The following is a 14,226-nucleotide window of genomic DNA, read 5'->3' as shown; positions in this document are numbered from 1 at the left end:
ATTTCGGAGCCAGAATTGGCCAACCGAACCCTGTTTATTACTCCAAAATTGATCCAACGACCCGTTTTAATTTCGAAAAATGTTTTAAAAATCATTTTAAGTAACCGAAAGCCTGTTTATGACCCGAGACTTCTTTAAAAATGGGATGGCATTGATTATTTAACGTGTTATGTGTTGTATGTGACTTGTTGGTTGACTGTCGGTCTATATGTTCGGTGATTACTTGTTTATAGCATAACTTTCAATCTGTTAATCAGATTTGAGTAAAACGAAGGGTAGATAGAAGTGTATGTCGAATAGAATGGTATGAGTTAAATATTAATAGATACTTATGATGCCTAGCAGAGTAAGCAAGGCGTAAGAAAGAGAAGAAGGTGATCAGAAAATAGAATTGACATGTAGAAAATACCGCAAGTGATCAGAGGATAGAAGCGAGGCATAAGAGAAACAGACGAGTGATTGTTGAATGGGGTCATTAGACAAGTACAAGTGAAGTTGAAATCGATTATGATAAGGCAAGTATTTCTAAACCCTTCTCAAAATACAATGCAAATATTTCTAAATTCTCTGGTGACATATTGTTAATACCCAAAATAGTTCTGTTTTATACTGTACATATTTTGAATCCTTCAGCCTTGAACCTGAGCCACAGTATTTGATCTTTGAGCCGTAAGCCTTATTCTTTGTAAACCATTTCTTGTTGATTTACCAGATACTAAACCACACAAATAAGATACTACTCCACAAATATATATCCATCATATATACCAAACACTGGAACAGAATTGTTTACACATACAGAACCTTTTATACCCAACCATACCTTGTGATATCAAAGTACTAAAACCTTGTAAAAACACTATTCATCTAATATTCGATTATCCTACCGGCTGGAGGCCACTTCTTTTATGTATTTTGACATACCCTTTTTGGTAACTATGAACTTTTACCATGCTCTTTTACAAATGTTTTATGGTTATTGATTATGATCTGGTTTTATTGAACTCTATTGTTTATCATATTGAAATGCTTTAGAATTGGATAGTTTTCTTTGTGTGGACCAGATTCGTGGTCAGACCATATCGATGGTCAAGTTAGGCCAATGTGTGCCTTGGATCCAGTAGTTAGAGCAGTGCTGTGTGCTTTGCTCGGGGTTAGTGCGTGACTGATCAGCAGCCTAACCTTGGTTTTAAAAACTTAAAATGAATATCCAATTCTATTGACTGTTTAACAGGAAACTTGATTCTTTTGAATCACCTCGTTTATTATTGTTTAACCTCAGTTATTGATAATATGACTTGCTGAGCTAGTTAGCTCACTCTTGCAAATCTTTTTATGTATTCTACAGTTAAGAAGAATACGGTTGATAGCGAGGTTTCCCAGTTCAATGTTCGAGCTAGGATTCCAGATTATGATTGATCGAGCTAGCAAAAGCTTATGGCAGTAGTGAGATAGCAAGGTTGAAGAATAATTTTTTTTTATCAGTTGTAAATTAAATTAGTTGGGATATGGTACGTTGTAATAAAAGTTAAGGTGGTGGCTTGTTTTCATACTTTAACCTGTTGCGATCCGTGGTTATGTAAAGCAGGGTCATTACAAATAATATTTTATATATACATGTTTATATATTGATTATGTGTTATGGACCCCAAACTTCTGACCCGGGTTTGGAGGACGCCACAGGTTGGTATCAGAGCTACAGGTTATAAGTCACTAAAACAAGCCTAGATTGTCGGGATTGGGTAGAGGGTTAGGATTAGGAATAGGAAATAGAAAGATAGGTCATTGTGAGGTTGAGTGCGACTGTATAGTAGGTCTCCGGAACGGTTCGTGTTGCGATTCGGGATTCTTGACTAGCGACGTGATATCCAGGCAACGGCAATGGCAGATCCTGATTTCCCTGCATCAACTGATCATTTGGAACCTTCCATTTAAAGATCGTCATCTTCTCTGAGATTCGATTTGCGCCTTGATCTTCCATCAGTATTAGCGGTATTACCTTCTGTTATGATAGTTGCGCCTCTCCAAGTTATTCAACGCTATTTTATCATCTCTCGATATGAGACTACCTATTCAAGAACCTTCATTTGCTTATTCTTGTTCTTTTGAACATTCAACTATGAATGTATCTTTTCTGTCTATTATACACCATATTCTACATCCTTAGTTTAAAAACCTTTCCAATGAAATAACAGCGTTTGCGAGAAGGGACGCGATAGCGGCAGTAAACGGCGAGTATTGAGATATAAATTAAGGTGAGAAGGAGTTTAGAAAGAAGATTCAAGTGTTCTGGAGGATGGCTGTATCCGGCTAAAAGAAGCTATTAGTAATTAGGCCACTCATGACTAGCTTGTGAAATGAAGTAGAAAAGTGTTGAAAAGAGATAGTTAGAGGAGATTAGGGATCTGAAGATTTCTTGAGATTAGAAAATGGTGTTGTAATGATGTGATAAACATTTTAACAAGATGATGTGATATTAGCTGACTTGTTGACTATTGGATAATCTGTTCCACTCAATGATTGCAAAGTGGTTAACGGGAGTACTACCAGTATGGGAGCCTTAATGTGAAGCTACGAATAAGATAACGTGCAACGACAACGGAAGTTTTCATTGATTACGGAAAGTAGTAGACCTAATGAAGGAAAGGAGATAAATGAAAGTGAATGGATCTTTGGGTGATCATTTCTTTAACTTGGTATCTGGTCATAAGAAGGAAAACAACCAACTCATACAGTAAGGACAACCGGAGGTGTGATTTTCAAAATTTTCAAAATTTTTAACAAGTTTTCGAAAAAGATTTTTCCTCACAAAATTTTTAAAAGCCTTTTTGAATAAAATAAGTTTTAAACCTTGGTTGTCAAGTTACTACTTGAGTTTCTTATTTGTTAAAAGACCCGGATTATCTGGAAGGATGTTGTTTCAGACTCAGTATTGTTAATTCGGAGAACGAGGTAACCTGCGATTATGAAGAAGTGAGTGCAAGTATTGTTTGATAGGATTAACAACAGAACTAGCGTACGGAATAACTATTCATCCAATTACTGGGATTATTAGAGTTCGAAGAATTCATTGATTAAACGGAAGCCTGAGCACGACCGAAGAAGATTGGGAAAATTTCCAGACTTTTCTAAAGGAAGAATATTATTAATAAAATGATCGTTATGTTGAATGATTTACGGTTATTCCAAATTAAAAAGAGGAAACTCAAGGTTATCTGATAAGAACGCCATTATGATCAAATTGTTAAAGTATTATACGTGTAGGTGCGGCGTTATAGACGCGAGACTTAACGAGTAAAAATCTACCATAATGCTTAGTTGCGAAGGCATTTTAACATACTTCTAAAGTTGTTATGTGATACAATTGGGAAATGATTGAGCAAGCTCGAAAGATGAATACAAGTGAAATGTGGATGGTGACCAATGGTACCATCCTCGTCCTCAACATTACAGCGTATATTCCTTTTTAATTCCTAAAATGTCTGAACTCCTTTTCTTAATAAATTCTTTCTGATAATATCAAAAAGAAGGATTTTGCATTCCTTTCAAATTTAATTATTCCCCTCGGGTTTTCTTTTCTGATTGGGACAAACAGTGTTATGATGAGACACTTTGTCGGAATGACGAAGAGTCGGGTGGGACGCCACCTAATCATGTGCTGTATGCCATACGGTATGAAAGACTGGCCATCTTAAGTACCAATGTGGTTGTCTCATTCATATTCAAATCATTACTTCTTCTTTCTTTTCAACTCTAAGTTTATTAAAATTGTGAATCCTTCTAGTTGTTTCGTTGTACCGTTGTTCTTTGCGAGAGCTTTTTAAACAAAAGTCAACATATTATACACCCAGCGAGCAAAGTCTCATCTACCTCTCATGCATGGAAAGGAAACAAGGGCATATGGTGAGAATTGCAATTCACTGGCCCTAGCCAGGGATGCATTACGAGTCAAAGGAATCTACTTCAATAAGGGATACATCTCCAAGAACGAGAATTTGCGATATGTTATTTAGAATATGGATGTGATGACGTGGAAGATTATTACGGATACCTTATGTGTTAAAGTATTAAAAGATGTGGGAGCAATTGGATCGTATATCTCTCAAGGTTTTATTGATAAGATGAATTATCCTGTCGAATCAATAAGTTATGACTAAAGGAATAGCAAGTTAAGAACGTGCAGTTATTAAATAAGTAAGTACCAATGGCGGAATCGATATTTCTGGCAATAAGCTGTGAAGAATTGATATCATTTGAGATAAGAGGATTTGACATTATTCTAAGAAGTGGATTAACTATTCAAGTGTGATGCCCAGGTAGACCATCGTGATGGAAGATAGTTCTGAAGACGCCAAATGAGAACATGAAGAAGTTTAAAGGATAAAGGAAAGTAAAGAACTTGTTAAGAATGATTTAAGATTACCGCGACCAGAATATAAGTGCTATGGCGATTATAAATAAGAGTCAGGAGTAAACCGAACTTGAAGATTTTACAGTCTCAAGATATGTTTCCAGATGAGTTACCAATATTTCCTTTAGATAAAGAAAATGCATTTATGATTGATGTGGCACCTGAAATGAAGCCAGTGTCCAAAGCCCCGCACAGAATGGCACCAGATAAAATAAAGAAGTTACCAAAGGAAACGTAGGAGATAAATAGCAGAAAAAGCAACTGGACCTAGCGTACCCCTTAAAGTGCCCTAGCACAATGTGTTAATAAGAAAGATGAAAGTGTGAGATTATATGTTAGCGAAAGCTCAACAAGGTTACTCTCAAGAGCAGATATCTGTTATCTCGAACCAATGATTTGTTTAATTAAATGAACGAAGCAAGGTATTTTTATAAGATTGATTTGAGACTGGGTATATTACCAAGTGAAAATTTAACTTATGGACGTATCAAAGATAATTTTCAGAACTCAGTACTGTTGTTATAAAATTCTAGAAATGTTAGTGGGATGAACTGATATACCAGTGATATTTAAATTTGATGAGTAGAATTTTGAAGGAAGAATTTGGATAAGATATACTTGTGTTAATTAAGAAGAACCATGCAACCTATACAATGATAACTGAGGAGTCAAAGAAGAAAGAAGCGGTATAAAAAGAGTTTACCAGGTGAAAACTTTAATGGCAGGAGGTATAATTCTTAGTATAGACAGTCAGTAAGGAGGAGAAAAAAGGGGATTCAGCAGAAAATTTAAAGATAGTATGAATAAAGAAAGACCAGAAGCACCAACAAAAGTAAGAAGTTTTATCATGGGCCGGTTATTATTGGAAATTTGTGCAAGATTTCTTGAAAGTTTTAATATTCGAGATGAAGTTAACGAGGAAAAGCAAGAAGGTTATATAAAATGGAATAGGGTGAAGAAAGTTTTGCGGAGTTAAATGAAAGAATAGTTACAACACCTATTTTATCACTTTGAAAGCATCAGGGAGATTTGGTATTTTATAGTGATACTTCTCGTAAGGGAATAGGATGTGTGTTGACGCAAAACAATAAAGTTATTGCATATGCATCCAGACAACCGAAACCTTATGAGCAGAAGTACCCTACTCATAACTGGGGATTAAAAGCAACAATAATATTCATTTTGAAAGATTGGGAAATATTATAAGTATAGAGAAAGATGTGAGATATATAGGACCACAAGAGTTGAAGTATGAACTCTCAAGGAAAAGTAAATGTAGTGGCAAGAGATGAGTAAGAAGGAGAGAGAATGAACATAGAGACTGTATGAGAAGAATTATCTGTGGAATTCTAGAAGTTGGAATTGGAAGTCAGAGTGCATAATCCAAAAAGGAGTAAGAATGTATAAGTATAACTTTTCAATCAGAATTGTTAGAAAAGATGAAAAAGTGTCAGGAAGAGGTAATGAATCAGGATATAAATCATTTAGTATGGGAAGAACAGTGCACACAAAAAGGACGATCAAGGTATTCTTAGGTTTTCTTCTAGAACTTGGATTCCACCAGTGATGGAATTGAAGGATGAAATTTTACAGGCAGCTCATAATTCGAGGTATTCAATCCATTCAGGGAGTACCAAGATGTATAGAGATTTAAAGGAAATTATAGGTGGTTAGATATGAAGCGGGGAATTGCAGAATGAATTAACAGATGTTATATATGTCAACAGAGTTAAAGTAGAGCATCAGAGATCAAGTGGATTGTTACAGTCATTGGAAGTTCCAGAGTGGAAGTGGGAGCATATCACCATGGATTTCATAGTTGGGGTTACCAAGCACAAAAAAAAATAATCATGATGCCATTTGGCTTATAGTGGATAGATTTACCAAGCCAGCTCATTTTCTGCTTATAAACGAAAGATTTTCGCTCGATAAATTGATCCATAGGTGCCTGAAGGAAATTGTAGTTCGTCATGAAATTCTTGTGTCTATCGTATCTGATCGAGATCCAAGATTTAATTCGAGATTTTGGAAGAGTTTTCAAGAATGTTTAGGAACAAGATTGAATATGAGTACAGATTATCACCGAGAGACGGATGGCCAAAGTGAAAGAATAATCCAGACAATAGAAGACTTATTACGTATTTGTGCTATTGATTTCAAAGGAAATTGGGGCGAGCATTTACCTCTGATAGAATTTGCTTACAACAACAGTTATCACGCTAGTATCGGGATGTCACCCTAAGAAGCCCTTTATGGACGCAAATACAGATCTCTAGTGTATTAAGACGGAGCAGTAGAGCGTAAAATACTTGGATCTGAATTAGTACAACAGACAAAGGAAGTTATTGAAGTTATCCAGAAGAGATTGATAGCCGTACCAGACCGTCAAAGGAAATAAACAGATCAATCAAGGAAAGACATGGAATTCGAAGAAGGAAGCTTAGTACTACTGAAAGTAGCGCCGTGGAAGGGATTAACGAGGTTTGGAAAGAAAGAAAAACCGAGCCTAAGATATGTCGGACCTTTTGAAATCTTAAAGCACGTTGGCAAAATAGCTTTCGAGTTAACGTTACCTCCGCACATGGAGCATATTCATAATATTTTTTCATATATCAATGCTTAAGAAATATAATCCAGACTCCAGGCATGTAATAGAATATGAGCCAATAGAGCTTCAGGCAAATTTGTCATATGTAGAGAATCCGGTAGAGATTCTAGAGAATAGAGAGAAAATATCGAGAAATAAAGTGGTAAAGTTAGTAAGAGTATTGTGGAGAAACCCAAAGGTTGAAGAGTCAACCTGGGAGTTAGAAAGTGATATGAGAGAAAAGTACCCTCATTTGTTTTCTTAGGAGATTCTGAGGACAGAATCCTTTTAAGGGGGGAAGGATGTAATATCCGGGATATATCGTGTAATTATTTTTGCTATTATACAATTATTATGTGTGTACAATATCTATTCTATGAGTTAATTGTTAAATGTTATCTGTACTTGGATATTCAAAAATAATATTAATTGAGTATTTTAATTTTTATATGTCCAAAATAAAATATAGATAATTGTCATATCTTCCTAATTATTTTTATGTTGGTTTATGGATTTATAAGAATCATCTGAAATTTCTAAAATCTTTTTCCGAGTATTTAAAATCTATTTTATAAAAACGGGAACCAACCGACGTCATCCGTTGTTACGTTTTTAGAACCCGAAACTTTTCCGAGAACTCCTTTCTAACCTAATTGTAATATTTCGAGCATATTCCATGTTTCGACTTTTTCGGTCCGGCGTACGGTTTGTCCTGCGCGAGTCCCGGCACAACATTTTCGATACAATATTCGTTTCGATAAATCAATAAAACTCGTATTTTCGAGAAACGGGAGCTTTTTATTAAACTATCACAATTATCACCTCGTAATACGTGTAACCAGGCGCTGAGACCAAGACCGCAGTACAAATTGTACTGATTTGGATAATTATCTCGAAAACCGATACCGTTTGGATCAATTTTTACAAATAAACGTACCATTTTATATCTGAAATGATCCAACGGGATACTAATTTTCCGTAATTATAAATAACCTTTTACCGTATTTTATTTCGTATCAAAATCATTTGCAGATAGTTAATTCTATAATTTTCAGAGAAAAACCCTAATTACATAAACTGTTCTAAGAATCAAACAGCAAAACGAAGGCGTTACCGATCTCTATTTTCAAAGCTTGAGTAACCAAAACGAAAGATTTGAAGTGTTTTATCAGATTCTGAGCTTTGTTTCACTGCAGAACCAAAGGTTTATTTTCTGAAAATTTATTTATTTTCGAATTAAAATTATTAAAAATATGAATTTTTGTTCGGATGATTGTTTGTATGATTTGATGATTGCATGTTATAGAGCTTGTTTTCCTGATGATTTTCATATGTCATACGTCTGATTTGGAGTTCAATAACATGTTCAAATTTGAGTTTGATTTTCGAATTTTAAAATTAGGGTTTATAACCCGTATGAATGTTCTTAATTGAAATTTGGGGGTTTCTTATTCTGTGATAGATTGATGTTGTATTATAGTGGGTTGTGTTCTCTGTGAAATTTGCAATCTAGTCGTATAAGTTTCATGAATCAATGAGGTCTGTAAAAGAGGGAGTTAGGTTTTAAAGTTTTCGTCGAACTCGCCGGAAACCGGCGAGATTCTTGATCATTTTCCGGCTAATTCCGAGATGATTAGAATGAATTGGTGGCATGGTTGTGTTCCTTATGAAGTATAGATTAAATCTGGAGTTTGTGGTGGTGGGAGGAGGCCGGAGTTGAGTTCTCCGGCGAACCCGACTGTTTTCCGGCGAAGGGCTGGAAAATTGCAGTTTAGTACCCCAACTTTTGAAAACGATGAAGTTCAGTCCCTGAACTTTCCAGAGTTTGCAAAAGTTAGATTCCTGTTTTAAAAATGTTTAAAAATCATATTTCCTATTTATTTTTATTATAAAAATTCATTTTTAATTTTTGAAAATTCTAAAAATTAGTATTTTAATTCTGAAAATTATTTTTAATTCAAAAATAAATCTGAATTAATTAGTTAATTAATTTCAGTTAATTTTTAATTGATTAATTGGTCAATTAATTCGAAAATTAATTGATTAATTGATTTAATTAATTATTAATTGATTTTAATTACTTATTTAATTAGATTTAATTATTTAGAAATGATTTAAAAATTCCGAAAAATAGTTTCGAGCTTTAAAATATTATTCTAAATTATCTTCAAGGCTCGATAATTATTCTAAAATTATTTCGGAGCCAGAATTGGCCAACCGAACCCTGTTTATTACTCCAAAATTGATCCAACGACTCGTTTTAATTCCGAAAAATGTTTTAAAAATCATTTTAAGTAACCGAAAGCCTGTTTATGACCCGAGACTTCTTTATAAATGGGATGGCATTGATTATTTAACGTGTTATGTGTTATATGTGACTTGTTGGTTGACTGTCGGTCTATATGTTCGTTGATTACTTGTTTATAGCGTAACTTTCAATCTGTTAATCGGATTTGAGTAAAACGAAGGGTAGATAGAAGTGTATGTCGAATAGAATGGTATGAGTTAAATATTAATAGATACTTATGATGCCTAGCAGAGTAAGCAAGGCGTAAGAAAGAGAAGAAGGTGATCAGAAAATAGAATTGACATGTAGAAAATACCGCAAGTGATCAGAGGATAGAAGCGAGGCATAAGAGAAACAGACGAATGATTGTTGAATGGGGTCATTAGACAAGTACAAGTGAAGTTGAAATCGATTATGATAAGGCAAGTATTTTTAAACCCTTCTCAAAATACAATGCAAATATTTCTAAATTCTCTGGTGACATATTGTTGATACCCAAAATAGTTCTGTTTTATACTGTACACATTTTGAATCCTTCAGCCTTGAACCTGAGCCACAGCATTTGATCTTTGAACCGTAAGCCTTATTCTTTGTAAACCATTTCTTGTTGATTTACCAGATACTAAACCATACAAATAAGATACTACTCCACAAATATATATCCATCATATATACCAAACACTGGAACAGAATTGTTTACACATACAAAAACTTTTATACTCAACCATACCTTGTGATATCAAAGTACTAAATCTTGTAAAAACACTATTCATCTAATATCCGATTATCCTACCGGCTGGAGGCCACTTCTTTTATATATTTTGACATACCCTTTTTGGTAACTATGAACTTTTACCATGCTCTTTTACAAATGTTTTATGGTTATTGATTATGATCTGGTTTTATTGAACTCTATTGTTTATCATATTGAAATGCTTTAGAATTGGATAGTTTTCTTTGTGTGGACCAGATTCGTGGTCAGACCATATCGATGGTCAAGTTAGGCCAATGTGTGCCTTGGATCCAGTAGTTAGAGCAGTGCTGTGTGCTTTGCTCGGGGTTAGTGCGTGACTGATCAGCAGCCTAACCTTGGTTTTAAAAACTTAAAATGAATATCCAATTCTATTGACTGTTTAACAGGAAACTTGATTCTTTTGAATCACCTCGTTTATTATTGTTTAACCTCAGTTATTGATAATATGACTTGCTGAGCTAGTTAGCTCACTCTTGCAAATCTTTTTATGTATTCTACAGTTAAGAAGAATACGGTTGATAGCGAGGTTTCCCAGTTCAATGTTCGAGCTAGGATTCCAGATTATGATTGATCGAGCTAGCAAAAGCTTATGGCAGTAGTGAGATAGCAAGGTTGAAGAATAATTTTTTTTATCAGTTGTAAATTAAATTAGTTGGGATATGGTACGTTGTAATAAAAGTTAAGGTGGTGGCTTGTTCTCATACTTTAACCTGTTGCGATCCGTGGTTATGTAAAGCAGGGTCATTACAAATAATATTTTATATATACAGGTTTATATATTGATTATGTGTTGTGGACCCCAAACTTCTGACCCGGGTTTGGAGGACGCCACAGTCAACCCAAAAGACATCACTAAAAACTCGTAATGTCCATACCTTGTTCTGAAAGCTGTCTTTGGTATATCTTCTGGCTTGATCTTTAGTTGATGATTTCCTGATCTTAAATTAATTTTGGAGAAATACTTGACTCCCTTCAACTGGTCGAACAGATCGTCAATTCTGGGTAACGGGTACTTGTTCTTGATTGTCAGCTTGTTGAGCTCCCTATAGTCGATACACAGTCTCATGCTTCCATCTTTCTTCTTGACAAATAATACCGGGGCTCCCCACGAGGATACACTGGGTCTGATTACTCCTTTCTCTAACAACTCCTGCAATTGCTTCGCTAGCTCTTTCATCTCGACGGGCGTCATTCTATACGGGGCCTTGGATACTGGTTCTGTTCCAGGTGCTAAGTCGATCGCAAATTCAATTTCTCTATCTGGAGGAAGTCCTGGTAACTCATCGGGAAATATGTCTGGAAATTCATTCACAACTGGAATATCTTCAAGTTTTGTTGGTTCTTGACTTCTGTCAATCACATATGCCATGAAATGCTCACATCCTTGTTGTAGTAACTTCTTGGCTTGAATCATCGTTAAGAACTTCTTTACTTGTTTTTGACCCTTGAATGTTACTATCCTTTCGTCTGGCGTTTTCACCATTACCTTCTTATTTCGACAATCTATCTGGGCATCGTGCTTAGATAACCAATCCATCCCTAATATAACGTCAAATTCTCCTAACTTAAATGGTATCAAATCTACATAAAACTTACTACCAGAAATTTCAATCTCACAATTCCCACAAACTTGATTAACATATACACGTTCTTGATTTGCTAATTCCACAGTCATTATTTCATTTAAACACTCAACTGGACAATTTAACTTACTAACAAAATCTTGTGAAAGAAACGATCGAGTTGCTCCCGAATCTATTAACACTTTGGCACATAAAGAATTCACATTAAGCGTACCTGCCACGACATCCGTATCTTGGATCGCATCCTTCACCGACATGTCAAAAACTCTAGCCCTTGGAGTCTCATTCACTGCTGGGGTAGATCCCATAATCCTTAATGCATTACTGACTGGGGCTGATGTCTTGCAATCCCTGACCATATGTCCTGGCTTTCCACATTTAAAGCACGTAAATCCAATGGCTGGAACCTTTACTGCTGGATTCCGGATAGGCTGATCCTTACTTGCTGGTTCTCTTGCTGGCTGATTTCGGCATTCCCTCGAATAGTGCCCTTTCTGGTTGCATTTGAAACATACCATATTCAACTTATTACAAACTCCTCCATGCTTCTTTCCACATACTTGACAATCTGGAAAAGTTAGTCTCAACTGATTTGGCTGATTTGTATTAACTGGACGGTTGCTCTGCCTCCGTCTCCTGCATTCTGTTTCCTGAAATTAAAATTTCTCCCTGGCTGAAACTTGCCCTTCTTAAAATTTAGAAACTTTCCTGGTTGTGACTGACCCTCACTTCCCTCAACTTTCCTTTTCTTGCTTTCTTTCTCCTTCTGGAACATCTCACTCTGTGTCTCTGCGATCATAGCCATTTGTACTATTCCTGCATAGGTATCCAATTCAAAAATGGCTACCTTCCCTCTGATCCAGGGTTTCAAACCTTGCTGGAATCTTTTAGCCTTCTTTCTGTCAGTATCCACATACGACGGTACATACCTTGACAATTCCTCAAACTTACCCTCATAATCTGTTACCGACATGTTCCCTTGCTTTAATTCTAAAAACTTCAGCTCCATTTGATCCTGAACAAACTGAGGAAAATACTTTTCTAAAAACAATTCCTTAAACCTTTCCCAAGTAATAACATCTGTACCTTCCAATGTCTTCACCATCTCCCACCAATAGGTGGCTTCATTCTTCAGATAGTAACTTGCAAACTCAACCTTCTGTTCCTCCTTTACTTTCACTAAGGCAAATGCCTTCTCTATTTCCTTTAACCAAACATTTGCTTCAATTGGCTCTAAGGAACCCTTGAATTTTGGTGGGTTTACTGCTTGAAAAGTTTTAAAAGTTACCTGGGGGTTGGTCTGTCTTTGTTGTTGTTGTGCCATGTGAACTGTTTGTTGGGCCAAGATTTGAAGAATCTGGGCTATTGTTGGGTCTATGGGTCCTGGGTTCACATTTTGGTTTGTATCATCTTGGTTGTTGTTGTTGTTGGTTTCTTCATTCTGGGTGTTGGTGCGGGTATTTCTTCTGGGAGGCATTTTCTGTAAAGAATCAATCAACTTATTTAGCTTTTGAATCAATCTTTTTCATAAAAGAACAGTTTTGCAAAACAGAAATATCTCTTTTTGAAAACAGTTGTAACTAAGTAAATTGCATGCTTCTTTACAGAATATATAAACAGTTATGGAAAACAGGGTACATGGTATCATAGGGGTATAACTGGTGCAATAGATAAGGTAAGTTAAAACAGGTACAATAAAATAAATGACAATGCTGGAAAGGAAAAAAGGTACTGATATATATAGATCAAAAGTTTTAGGTAGTACAAGCGTAAAGACGCTTCAGAAGTAAAAGCAAAAGGGTACAACAACCTACTCACTAGTCAGCATAGCTAGTCTATAAAGACAACTTAAAAGTCTACTGATACACACTACACACTACTGTACATACTACATAACCATAACAACACTGCTCAGAATCTCCATTTCTGAATCTCTGACTCAGCTCCAGGGAAACTCTGGTCCTGCCAGCCTCTCAAAGTCCTCCATCACCTCAGTAGTCCAGCCCATCAGTGCATCAGGGCCTCTTCCAGGTAATGTAGCTCCATGTAGCCTAGCCTCAAGAACCCTCCGTGTCACATGAATCTCCTCTCGAAGTTCCCTCACACCACGATCAACATCAGTAGTCCTAATGATATGCTGTAGCTCTCTGATCTGGGCCAACAAGGAATCACGCTCCAATAGAAGAGCCTCATACCGGTAGTAAGGAAATGGGGGCAATGTAGACTGGAATGGGCACTTGCAACTGAATGCCCAGTGGAATCTGAATCAGCTGGTGGGGGTCCTCTGACAGGTGGCCTCATGCCTGGAGGTGGAATAGCCTGCAATGGTACGGGCTGCAACACATGTGGAGGTAGTATAGCCAACACTGGTGGAATAACGGGACGTGGATCCGAAGACGGCACTCCAACTGAAGGCTTTGAGTGATCAGCTAATACGAGAATAAAAGAGTCGGCCATCGCTGCTATCTGAAATCATATCGCAATATCAGAATCTCGAACCATAACGCGAATTACACTAATACCTGATATACCGAAGCACTCAACCTTTCGACATTCTATCTTTCTATTCCTTACTTCTAATCCTAACCCTCTACCCATTCCCGT

This window comes from Apium graveolens, chromosome 6 (assembly GCF_009905375.1).
Source record: "Apium graveolens cultivar Ventura chromosome 6, ASM990537v1, whole genome shotgun sequence".
Classification (NCBI taxonomy): domain Eukaryota; kingdom Viridiplantae; phylum Streptophyta; class Magnoliopsida; order Apiales; family Apiaceae; genus Apium; species Apium graveolens.
Note: the sequence above shows the minus strand (reverse complement) of the source record.